This window comes from Spea bombifrons, chromosome 8, assembly GCF_027358695.1.
Source record: "Spea bombifrons isolate aSpeBom1 chromosome 8, aSpeBom1.2.pri, whole genome shotgun sequence".
Taxonomy (NCBI): domain Eukaryota; kingdom Metazoa; phylum Chordata; class Amphibia; order Anura; family Pelobatidae; genus Spea; species Spea bombifrons.
The window spans coordinates 23,488,020-23,502,211 of NC_071094.1; the positions used below are offsets into that span (position 1 = coordinate 23,488,020).

The 14,192-nt window shown below is 36.5% G+C and overlaps 1 protein-coding gene across 1 annotated transcript in view; it reads left to right on the top strand.

Annotated features, from left to right (window-relative positions):
- The window catches only part of LOC128502529 (relaxin receptor 2-like), a 95,209-nt gene that overhangs the window by 26,196 nt on the left and 54,821 nt on the right, over positions 1-14,192 (top strand). The window lies entirely within an intron of this gene.

Genomic DNA, 14,192 nt, shown 5'->3' on the forward strand with positions numbered 1-14,192 from the left:
CCATTTTGGCTTTATTTTTATTGAATAAATCATGACATGGTGTAATACAACATATGTTGTTATCTGAGATTGTATTTACCTAATTTTTAGACCAGCTAAGGAACAGATGATTGTTATTATAACCTGATATGTGAAACCATAGAATTCAAATTTCTTTTTCGCACAACTGCATATCATAAATCAGTAAATGAAGTGGAACTGGTCACAGACAGCTCTAGTTCTGACTACATATGAAAAATCTATTTGCTCTTGCAATTTTCTTTTGGACTATTTTACACTTTTTTTTCGTTAATGGAGTTGCATTGCACAGAAACTAAATTTATGAAGGCCTTTTTTGTCTGGATGTTAATGTTATATTATACAGTTTGAAGATGCTCATTGCAGGCTAGTATAGATTCGAGCAATCCACTGGGATTTTTAGCCAAGGTAATTTGGCACATGAGTTAAGCTGTGAGACTTTACAGTTAAGAAGCAAAGCAATAATCCATTCCATGTCATGCGGGCGGTGAAAGACTGATATTTTGTTATTCAGAAGCACAAGGAGTCAGCTTTTCTTTTTCCTGGGAGCAGAAATAAGCCTTCATCATATCAAAAATCAAAAGCTTAAGATACAAAGAGGTTCATGTGTTTCTTTATGATGCAATTGTTGCAAAGGAGGTATTTGCTTGCATAATACTCACTCCCTGTTGTGGCACTTGAACATAATTTATTATAATTTCATATGTTTGGGGTTCATTGCTTTTACTGTTAATTACTAATATAAAAAATATCTTGAACAGGTTTAAAAAATAAAAACTTTTTATTTATATAGAGACAGTAAAAAATCATATCCAGATATTTCCTGCAAAATAGAGGATCTAGCAATATCATTGCTTATATTACTTTTTGTTTGTTAATAAGCAGTTGTTTTGTTAAAGAAGGCTGAACTAGTATACTAAATTGATTTCATGGGTTGGTGTTTGGTTCTCTTCTTCTCCCCGTTGTTACATAGGCTGCCCGAACAAGGAAACTGCCGCAAAACTATACCAGTAGTCTAAAACGGAGATAAATAACTTGGAAAGGAGGAATAGCAATTTAGTTGTGGAAAAAATCAATGCTCCGGGTGTTATAAACATAATGCATTAATATATTGTTTTTTATCTAAAAATACCATTACGACAGTTTGTTTAGTGTACTGAACTGTATGATTTAATGTGCATTGTCACTGATCCCTGTCCTTCTGTCAATAGACATTTCACTTAGATCCACAGCTCCTTGAGTTTGCTCACTTTTGTTAGGCAGCAGTGTTGGATACCTGCACTTGCGCATGAGCCACTATGCATCCACATGCTCAGAATACATTATTCGCCTAGTGGCTGGATTCAGAATTGAACAGGTTAGGTTGGCAGATTGCAACAGGTTCCATGCTGCTCTGTATAGGGACTCATACAGAAGCACTGTGCACAATATCTAATTTCATGACTTTTTTCTTTAGGCATGTTTCCTAATTGTCCCTCATTGGAGGCAAAAATATCAAGAAAAATATCTGATTGATCATCTTTTATAGCTCAAGGTCCCTCTTTCCAGGAGCTCTGAATATTTGTTGTTTGAGTGTATAAAGTATTGAGAAATGGCAAAAAAAAAAACTCACATTAATATGTGTGTAGACAGCAGTAAATATTCATAAATATTTGTGTGAATAAAATACCTTGGCCTTGATATGTAAATAGTCATTAATAGTTCATGAAGTCATTTCGGCCGCATAGCCTTAAAAACTGCTTATTTATTAACATTTTTTATCACAGTTTTATGGTGGTTTACATTTACATTTCCTGTCTGATTTGCTGTGAATATTATATATTCCAGCATGCAATTGTCCTCCTCTCTGAGAATGTTCTAATGCGTACAATAGACATGTGGAACTCTGTTAACATACTACATCGACTGTTTTTTATGTTACATCCTCTGAATACTTTCCTTAGGCCCTGGCCTTATCTCAAATCTAGCTTAGCCTTATGCCTATCCCATGCTTGCTTAAACTCTTTAACTGTGTTAAACGCTATCACTTCTGCTGGGAAGCTATTCCACGCATCCACCTTTCATTAAACTAACATTTCCTGATATTACTTTTAAACCTTTGCCCATCTAGCCTAAGACTATGTCCTCATGTTGTGGTAGTATTTATTCTTTTAAATAAACTATCTTCCTTTATCATGTTGACTCCCCCCCCTGTCACGTCTTTCTTCCAGGCTATGTATGTTAAGATCCTTTATCCTTTCCTGGTAAGTTTTATCCTGCAATCCATAAACCATTTTAGTAGCCCTTCACTGAACTTTCTCCAGCATATCTATATCTTTCTGGAGATACGGTCTCCAGTACTGTACACAATACTCCAAGTGAGGTCTCACCAGTGATCTGTACAACGGCATGAGCACTTCCCTCTTTCTATTGCTAAAACCTCTCCCTATACAACCAAGCATTCTGCTAGCATTACCTGCTGATCTATTGCATTAGAGGTAAAGGTCTACCTTTACGTCCTCTGAGATAATCCCTTTAGGACAGTATAAAATATTCTATTCTCTGCCGTTGGGTTTTTATGCCCTAGATGCATTACTTTGCATTTATCCACATTAAATGCCAGTTGTCACAGCACTGACCATTTTCCCAGTTTAACTAAATAATTTGCTATTTGGCTTATGCCTCCAGGAACATCAACCCCATTGCAAATGTTTGTGTCATCAGCAAAAAGGCATGCCTTACCATCAAAAACTTTTGCAATATCGCCATACCTGGGAACTTCTGAGCTCCAGCTACCCAGAGCCTTCCCTTGCGGGACGCTGCCAGGACTGCACACTGACGTTAGTGGGCGGTCCTGCTGACGACGGTGTCAAGAACCCGCTCCCGCGACTCGGAGGATTCGGGTCTTGACCCGGAGAAGCAGTGCTCACTCGGCAATCTCCGAGTCAAACCCGGACAGTTCCCAGGTATGAATATCGCTAATAAAAAATATTAAAAAGAATGGGTCCAAGTACAGATCCCTGAGGTACCCCACTGGTATCAAGACCTTGCTCCAAATATACTCCATTGACTACCACCCTTAATTGTGTTTTATTACTTTTGTTAAAGATGAGTCACAATAAGCTTTTGATTTAGGAGCCCTTAAAACTCTAGTTTGACTCCTGCGTTTGGAAGAAGGCCAAATTCTAGTTGGCTGCTATAATGCAAGCATGTTCATGTATCAACTGGATTATGGAATATAAACACCTGTAAGTACCGTAGAACCAGATTGTAAAATGAGGAACAAGATGAGGACAGTATTTAATGGTTAGACAGCATAGAGAGATACCAGAAAATACAGGATCAGAAATGCATGGTAAATAATAAATCGACATAAGATGATTTCAAACAAAGGGGGGGGGGTGTAACATTTGGAATTGTAAATAAGAAACTGAATATAGCTCCTTCTTAATGAGGTAGCATCCCACAGTGTCTAGTGTTTAATGTGGAGGCTCAACCAAGCCAGTGTCTGGCCACCTAAAAGCTTCACAGTATGTAATGAAAAGTCTATAGTTAGTATACTCAGAAAGACATTTTGAGCCTCAGCCCCCTTTTTTGTTTTCTCATCTTGTGATAACACTCAGAAGTCGGCAAGCAATGCAAGTGAGATGGAGTGTAAGTCTGTACCATTTATGGCTGGTTGTAAGGAGATCTCCTTAATTGATCTCCTTAACTTGTAATGGTGCGCTGGCCCTGCTGCACATTGCTGGGCTCTTTTGCTCCCTGTTTCCCAGCGGGCTGTTCTTAGGGCATGTAAATATGGGGAACATTTAAGAATTATAAAATATATAGACAGACATTTCTGTGTTCTAGAACTCATTGTCATTCTCAAGGTTTTTTTTATATCATTTGTTTGGGGTATTTTTGCATGCTTCAGTTCACCTTTGTTCAGAGCGGATTTACAGTCATCTAATTAGGAAAATAATACATTCCTAGAAGGACTGGCTCTTTGCAGGTATTTTGAAAGCCGCCTGCAGTTATTGGTATATAATCTTGTGATTTGTTCAGCTATCCCGCTGTCTTGCCATCCAGATTGAAACGTTATTATATGAGTAAATGGTGCCTAAAGCCTTGCACAGTTACTGAAAGATACTTTGAAACTTCAAATAAAAGGAATAAACAAATAGTAAAGCAAATAGGAAAGTTTTCTCTTGTTACATGAAGGTTACACAGTTCAGTTATCAAATGCTGCTGACGGCCAGATTTGCCCAAATTTCTTGAAGTATCTGGTTATTAAACAATTACATAGAAATGGTTTTTATTGACAAACATTATATTTTTTTAGACGGCATAGGCCTTCACCTTGTCCGAGCTAGGATTTTTATAAAATTCCTTTTCATTACTATCATGTGCTTTATTTGTTAAAATGTGTATGCTACAAACATAAAGATTGTTCAGCCCCTAATATATACCAGTATTTACAGTTCCCCTCTTTGACATATTACGCGTCTCAATATGATACATGAAAAGCAAGGCATATTCTTCTTTAGTGGCCAGGCACTGAAAAGCCACCCAGTGTTTACTAGATGCTTGTAAGTGGTTTGTCTCATTCATGTTTGTCGGTATATTCAGCATATGTCCGGTACTTGGAAACCTCTAGGTTTCCTGAATGTGATCAGATCCTAAATTTTTTAAAATTACTTAAAAGCACTCCACTGTTTATTATATTTTACCGGCAGCTCCAGCTTGAGGACTGAGAGATTGTACTGAATTGGTTACTGCTAGTATATTGCAAAACCCGGCTGTTCATCGATGTGTGAAAATCAATATGAACAAGCTTGGGCTTCCTGCTGAATGTTTAACACAAATATTTTTTGTTTCAAGAATGACCACGGATATGAGTGGCCAGTATTATGAATACGCAAGGTTAGGCTTCTTTATAAGGTGGTGTTATATAAGTTAGAACAAATAACTACATGAGATTTTCTGTTTTTCTTTGAGAGTTCTTTGTCTGAAGTGCTTTCTGTAGAATTTAAGTATCAAAATGCTAAAAAATCCAATATATCCAGCAATTGTACTGTAACAATGAGCAACTACAGTAGAGGTGGATGAGCCGGTTGGTACATGGCATTAACTCAACCTTAACCCAACCACAATATGGACAATTGTGAAGAAATCCTCAATGACAAGAGGAGTTTGACCACACTGGTTTAAACTCCTCGCTGTACAAGCCAAGCTAAGCCAAATCTGGCTTGGCCAGCTATACATATCTGGCTTTTAAGAGAGTAAAACCTCATAATTTGGTATATCCCCCTTATAGCCAAAGTCACTTCAATATTTATTTTTCTCTACAAGTAGCAGAAAAAAGAATTCAAATCGCGGAGCTTACTTTAGAGACAACTTTATTATATGTTAAAAAAAGACAGCTTTTGTGTATCCCTACAATAATATCAGTATTATAAAAATTATCTTTTTGTTCATGAATAATTAAAATTCTAGAAAATAATTATACATAAAAAAGAAACCCAACGCTGCTAATACATACACAGTGTATGTATCTAGTGACACTTCCACCTCCCTATGTGTTTCTCCTTCCGAGGTCTGGCCACCTAAAAGCTTCACAGTGTGTAATGAAAAGTCTATAGTTAGTATACTCAGTAAAGACATTTTGAGCCTCAGCCCCCATTTTTGTTTTCTCATCTTATGATAATACTCAGAAGGCGGCAAGCAATGCAAGTGAGATGGAACATGTAAGTATGTATCATTTATGGCGGGTTGTAAGGAGATCTCCTTAATTGTGTTTCTCCTTCCGAGGTCCAATAAAGGGAACTATTTGGAGGAGGGAGCTCTAGGACCAGTCTCCAGTATGCCCTGCCTATGCATGCTCAGGAAATTTCTACTAGGAAAAAATAACAGGTATATTGGAGAAAAGATGTGTCAGGGGCAAAAACAAATACTCAAACTTGTCTTTCGGTTTATGCTAATCAGGATTACTCATTGGTGTCTTCTGCTTCTGTTTAGGACATAATGACATTTTTATTACATATTTTTTATCCCCAACAAGTATAGATGAGATGGCCTGACATAATAAATTGTTGGCTGTTGAAATGTCCAACTGTCCTGTATGCTCAGGTTTGTAAATGCACCCTGCTGTTTAAACCACTTTTTGAAGTGCCCAAGTTGATGTGGCACATTTTCTCGGTCAATCGGCTTTTTCAGAAGAGAAGTGATATTATTTAATAAAGCACCGCTTGCAGTGTACATAATGCGCTTTCAGATGCTCACTGTTGGAAACAAGGATCCGACTATGTATGGACACTACCAGTTCTCGTACGTTTGGCAAGAGAAAGCATGCAGCAACAAGTGACTGTTGGTATAGTAAATTGTCTTTACTAGCTTTTGAAGTATGCCTACTGTGGAAGGTTTTGTGAGGGTTATGAGGGCATTGTTTGCTCATAGGGATTCTTGCAATGTAGCTCCAGCTTTAGTAATACTGATGGAGAGGTCTGTGAAAAGTATAAATAATACATACTGCTGCCTGTCCTATCTCTCTATACTTTTAGTGCCATCTGCCTCCACATTTGAAGGGATACTACAGCCATTATGTGCACTAGACTTGTTCATTCCGACGCCCAATGAAAAAAACAAAAGGAAGCAAAGAGCTCAGAATTTTGTTGGTTCTTTCACTCCACATGCTCTCTCACACTCTCACCCACTCTCTCTCATTCACGTTCTCTCTCCCTCTCATTCACAATCTCCAATGCCACCTCTGAATGTCTCCCTTCGCTGCTGGCCCCTTCCATGTCACTGTTTCCTTCTCGTGCCCCTGTCCATTGCTCTAAAAAGTCTTCTTTCTTTGGCTACTTCTCCATGCACAACTATGCACAGCGGGGCTTCCGTGCACACCAACTCCCCCAATTTGCGGAGCGGTTGTCTCCACGGCTCCACCCTTTTGCAGAAGTGCATAGAGAGGCCAGAATAATGCAGATAGATTTGCTAAGAAAGTGAGGTACAGAAACGCTTCTCTTACTCAGCGAATCTGTCTTCGTTATCCTGGCCTCCCGGAAAATTACCTAAAATGGCAGCGCTTCCAGACACACCCTCTCCTCCCGATTGGAGAAATAAAATTCATTATACAAAAACAAATAGTTTTGTACAAAAAATTTGTCCGAAACGTTTTTGGTCTATTTGCACAAATCTAGTATGCCCTTTAATGCATGTGATTAACTGTGTGGCCCCTTCAGATTTTTGTTGTTTCCATTTTACTAATGCATGGGGGGATTTTGTTCAGCCAAACACATCTCTGTTAGCTTCAAGCAGCCAATCAGTGACAACAAATGTCGGTCCATGTTGGAGGAGGGCTACTGCCGTAGCAGGAATGCAGCTTCTATGTCAAATAAGGGTTTTTTTTTTATCTTTCGTCTCATAGTGAACTTTAATATGCATTCTTCTTTAGAGGGGGGTGTCAGGGACTTTAAAAGGCTACATTAGATTAAAAAAACTTTACGATGAGAAAAACTAAAATTAAGTTCAATAAACAATGGAAATATTGCTCTTATCTAACTTTGAGTATAGAGGAGGAATAAAGAATATCTATATATCACCCGTGGAGCATAACAAGTTACTGTTATAGGCTTTCATATTTAATAGAATACACATTCCACAAAGTATTATATATAGTAGTATATAATATATATATATATATATATATATATATATATATATATATATATATATATATATTATATACTAATATTGCTGCCACTTTACAGTACATTAAGTTTGCTATCTTTCAAGGCATGGTTATTTTTATCATTTCTAGATCACAAACATATTGTACTTTGCAGTATAATGGACACACAATTATTAGAACACATTTCACAAACCAATGAACACACTGCACACACACACTTCCATGGTAAGTAAAAAGCTCTTGTTTTGGAGTTGCAGAGCACACACATTAACAGTGATACACGGGAACAGATAAGATTTGGCTCTGAGTCACCAGGATAGAACATGCTATATAAGTATGATTGTTATGATAAGTGAAATCAGCCACTTTTGGTCCACTGAACAATTTTATAAAGCCAGAGGATGTGTTGTTAAGGGTAGACAGGTACACAAAGTCCTACTAGGTTAGGGACTCCATGATCACATTATGTGTAGTCATAGTGCATTCTTCCCAACATTTCAGTTAGCCATAAGGGATCATTTTCATTTATTCAGTATGCGTTAGAAACATTATCTTTACCAATACTTCTTATGACTTTGGACTATTGATAGCCGTTATGTAGATGAGTACGGCATTTACCAAAAAAAAATTTTATTTAACTAATTTAATATAAAAAAAATAATTTTCAAAATAAATGGACAGCCTAATAAAGTTAGATTTTATATATGATTCAAAGATTTTTACAATAAGGCAGTTAAGCTGTGAAACACCCATCCAAATTCGGATCTGTTGGTGGCCAGTTTTCCTAGCAGAGCCAGCATACAAAATTATAAGTGGTTTAGGGACAGGAAACCTGGCGTTAAGATTGAAGGGAATTTATTTTTCAGGAAGCTCAAGAAAATCAAGTGCATCTCCATAAAATCCCTTTTCTAGTGGGATCGAGTCCAAAGTGGATAATTTACGACACTATCCTGTTCCACATTTGAGGTTGACATCATTCCTGTTCTAGGCTCATATAAACTAATCAAGAGCCCTTTTCCTGCTGACTCATTAGGACTGTTAAGAACATAAACAGTATAAAAAGTCCATATGACAGTGGCACAAGCACCATAGTCTCAGCATGCTTTGGCCATTTATGTAAACACGTTCACTAAATCAAGCATTAGGCTGTACAAGCTGAAGATGTACAAGAATTAAAGGGACACTCCAGTGGTCCGACATTTCCTGGTACTGGCTGCTTCAAGCAGCCAATCGGTGACAGAAAAGCTCTACTATTGAAATCTACAAAAGGTTTTCTGCATGGCAAATAACTGGAAGACGGACAAATGAGGAGATTTTGCATGGCTGTAGTGTACCTTTATTAGTAAATTTATGAGCTAATGACAGAGTTGTCCAAGTGGCATCCACAAGTCCTTTTCCGGTCCGTGTTTGGAAAACCTAAATGTTTTTATATAAATTATGTTATTACAGTTTGACCTCTCATCCTAACTCTTCCTCCCAAAGCTGCTCAGGATATATGGAAATACAACAAAAGTTACGGGACAGTGCATAGGGGTCTTGTTTTGCTCAACAGTATCCTGTCCATATGGTGGTGAAAAGGACAAACATTAGCACTCAAACTCACTGATGTAAACAGCTGCATCACACTCTTTGTCTGAAGATGTTCATGACCATGTTTCAGATTGGTCATACATAATTCATGAAGCAGGAACATCTGTTCTATCATCTGTAAATCTAACGTTTATTGTGTATTTTATCTAATTGGAACTTCAACTATAAATTACATCATCAGGTTAATATACAGCAATGCATACTTTATTTCCATAATAATTTACGGCTATTTTAGCCAGTTGTTCAGTATTTGGCATTCCTTAATTCCTTTTATTTCTAAGGGCTAACTTGGCTGGAAAATATATTCAAGATATCAAAAAATCTCCAAGTGTTCTCCCATGAGGGAACCTGCAAAGTACTTCCAGAGACTTTTGCGTAGTGTGGCAAGTCTCATAAAAATATTTAAAAAAAAATTCCTGCAATGCCCCCATCTCCCCATTTTGTTCTAGCCAAAAAAAAATATCTTGGGAGTGTGTGAGTGTGCACTAGCCCTACTGACAAGTCCATTCATGAGTCTACAACATGGTGAGTTACCATTTGCACTTAGAATGGCGTGATGGACCAAGTATAGCTTTCCTTACCGTTACCTTAAATCTGCAAGCTTTTCTCCTTTTGTATGCTACTCTCTTCTTCCATGTTGATTTTATTCCTGCTGAATAATGCTGCTCTCTATTGTTAATTACCCCCTCTGTTTAATTTTCTAAGTATATTACAGAGGTATTTCCATTTAGTTCCATTTGCTTACTTTATTCCTGTCATATTTAGAAGAGAGCAAAATAGCTAATGCATTTAACTTCCCCATGATTACCCTTTATTGTAAAACCCTCAGTACAGGTTAATACCATTCATTTCATGCCTTGATGTTCATGTAATTAGATTGGCCCGGTTATTAATAAGTAACGAAGCTATTTTCTGCCTGGAAGATTCAGATACTTTATTCACACAAAGTTTTAAAGCTAAACTATGCACTAAGAGATGAAAAGGTTTCATTGATAGAGATTCGGTCTCAGACTTTACATTTAGCTAATCCAGGGATCTTAAGTGACAGAATTATGGGCAAAATACATTAAAATAGCATGGAATGGATTTGATACTGGAAGAGACCTCTGAAGTCCCAAAAGGTTATGTGACTTTTCATCTATTTCTTTGCTGACCTAATAAAAAGTTTCAACTTCAACTTCTTCCATTTTCTTTAATATGGCAATATTTATAACCTTATACTCAGGCATGTGAAAGTCCATTTACCGGTAAAAGAACTAGACAAAAAAGTGGGAAGGGAAGGCCGTCCAGCATCAAATATTTGTTTATGTACATTGTACTTTTACGAATATGATAAAGTCAGGTAATATAGTAATAAAAAGTGTGAAATGTGATTTATATGAAATGCTTCTTGCAAGAATTATGTTTATTTTATAGATTAAATATTAAATACCTCCCCTTTCACCATATTAAGTGTTGGATAATCATGTCCCCTTTAATCCCGAGTAACGTATACCTCCAAACATTTCGAGATGACCAAATTTTTCTGTCCACTCTCCATCCTAGGCAATACATGTTTTCTTCTATATGGTTTGTCATGCGTGCTACCGAGTCTTCAATTTTACTGGGCTACCTACAGGACATATGACACTAAGCGCTTTGTAGCAGTCTACGTGATGTACTTACACATTCTTTATTTAAATTGTTTTACTACTTACCTGAAGAGAGGGATTTTTCTTCCTTTTTTGTTTATTGATTTTTATGTTAGAAATCTACTACTGTACTCTGTTACATCTTGTGTTTTTTCTAACCTATACTCGGCTTAACAAGGGATATTTTTAGATACCCTAAGATTAGCTACAGGGATTCTAGGATCAATAAACCTTTCAAAAAAGAATTACATTTGAGCTTAAATTTTGTACTGTTCCCTGTTACTATACTTAATTCAGAAGTACAAACATGTGATAAAAACTTATCCTTAAGTGGAACCTTATAAATGTTTGTTGACATGTTAATTTCTTTAAAATTGTGCCCTTGGTGGAATCATGGAATGATAATTAATATTTCACAATAATCTCACTTTTTATTTAGTCCCAACTTTACTTATACTTTTTATACAGAGTTTGTGTTGAATGTGCCCCCATTTTCTTTTCAATATAAACAATGTTGGGTCTGAATAATTATGTTAACTTACTCCATAGCAACTACTCCTTGACTGTTGTTAATGGTTGTTGACAAGGCATGGTTTAACCTCAAATAATGAGTGTGGATTGTGGATTGAACAAAGGCTTGGTTGGGTACTTACAAGGCTTTGGAGAATTATGATCAGATGTGTGGGGTTGGGAGTTATTTTTTGCTTCCCCACAGAATCTCTACAAGAATGGAGAGCCATTGTAGGGGTGGGTTGGTGGCACATTATAAATCACTGTACCAAAATACAGGCCATACACAGGAATACAGGAATACACTTTGTATTCTAAAAGCAGGACAGCCTACAGAAGGTTTGTATTTTATTAATTTATACCTCTTAAATGTCCCACTAAAGAACGTAAACCCTACTTTTTCCTCTCCTGATGCTCCTCTTCTCTAGCTGTTCAGAATGTATATCACAGTGATCTACAGCCCTAAAGGTCACACTAATGTGAAACAACAAAAACATTCTTCTTCTAAATGCCTTTCTCAGTTACGCAAATACCTATCAATAGCAATTTGTGAAGTCCTATACCTAGCTACAGTTCTAAACATACCCCTATGTTTCTTAGTCTGCTTAACTGCAACAAAACTGTCAAACATGATAAAATAGATGTCCCAACTTGGTCTTGACAATCCTACTCTTAGCATTTATCCCACGCTGATCATGTGATGGAACCGATCCCATAACTCCCTGGAACAACCGGCAGCCTTGCATGAGCAAAGAAGATGTGGAGTTACCAGGAAGGGTGCGACTACACACAGTGACTTTGTTAAGGTTAGGGTGTCTGTTCAGTATCTGTTAAGTGCCCCGGCGCAAAACTTTGAGATGTTAGCAACTATGAAGTTATTAAAAAAAATAACAAAAAACTTTGATTTAATTCCAGTAAAATCTATCAACAGAAGTACAAACAAGTTCACATGGACATAAATTCCTTCGGAGCCTGCTTTGAACAGTTTTATGGGTGTCAACACAATGTCAAAAACTGAATTTTTGTAAACCGATTTATATCCCTCAGGCTATTTAAAGTCTTAGCAAAATAAACATGACAGAATAACTTCCACTGTTTAAACAAAAACAGTTTTAACTGTTTGCTGTATTTATATGAGCTTCTAGAAAAGGGAATATCTATGTTTTCACGTGTCGCTTCATATTGTTATTCTTGTTATGTTTATTTTTTGTATGTTTCTTCTAATTATTGAAGCCTGGTTATTACTTTTATGTATTCTGTTTGTTTTATACATAATAAACTTGGTTATCATCAGTGGTGGATAATCTAAGAGACACGCTGGTCTTGTGGCTGGATTAGAAATGAGGCTGCATGTATGTGTACCTAGGGGCCCTGGATGGTCTCAATCCGGCATAGGTTATCCTTAATATTTATTTATTTAGTAATGTATATATTGGTAATACAGATGTATTCATGTGCAGGTGGGGAACGTACTTACTGTGTAGACCATGAAGAAAGTGCTGGATGTATTTCTGGTGAACCATGGTAATAAAAGGAGGTCCTCTTCTACAGCCCACATTTGGAAAGTTTACCAATATATATAATAACAATCCTCTCATTATCTCTATCATAATGTACATTCTGGCTTTTAGCTCCAACATTTGTTATTTTAACTAATGATTTTTGCTTGTTGGCAGGCAATGTCCGCATTACGTACACTAAGATGTCAGCTGGTTATGCTTGCATTGATCTATTGGGTTCTCTTCAAAGGGTAGAGGAGAGAAGACTGCGAGAGTTACAGAGTTATCAAAAATGTTAAATCAATATACTTTTCAGACATATTGTTATATGTACTTTGTCCAACAACAAAATGTGTCCCTTGTGATAGAAACCCTGCCTATATCAATTTGCTTAAGCCTTCTACCAACCTAGAACCAACCATACTGTAAATATTTCAGTATGTCCTGTTTTATCACTTACTAGAATGGAATTCTAAACTGGGAAATTTAAGTGTGGGTCAAGCATGTAGCAAGAATGAGTTTAGGTAAGGAGAGTGTTTCTATGGTTTCTCACATGTTAAGACATCCCAGTTTATATTTTACAAATTGAGGTTTTTGAAAAACGTTTACATTTGTTTGGGAGATAAAGTCTGTAGTAAATATGGCAAGAACCCTTGGATTATAGTGCTTGTTATGATGGTTATATCCTTAAGTAATCTGCAAGAATGTTGGACATAATGGACATAAGATATGGTTTACTTCAAATGTCATCGTATTATAATCTGTAATGTATGGGAAAATGCGTACATTATGCTATATATATATATATACTTAGTGGTTTGAATAATACAAACAGATGCATAGCTATTAAAATGATGGCTGTATTTTGAAACTGTGGCACTTTGGGATGTTAAATGAACCGTTGTTTTCATCATCCGTTCCAAGCAATATATATCTGCAGATACCTTAATGAGTGGTCGTTCTTTGCTGGGAACACTTTTCCATGGAAATCCGTGCCTTTCCTTCAGTTCAGAGAGAACTTGTTGAAACATTAAATATTGGTTTTAGTGAGACAGAAACAAAGACATTATTATGAAAACTAATAGGGATGTTGCCAATAATGTTGATAGACTGAGTTTATGGGAACCTACTGTTAATTTCTACATTTGCAATAAACCTCAGGAACATCTACTAAGCTAAATATCATATATGATGAATTTATATACAAAATACAAACTATAGCTTAGCTTGCCTTCCACAATATAACTTGAAATGTATAGATTCAGTTAACATTTGACTTAATATTAAAGTCAC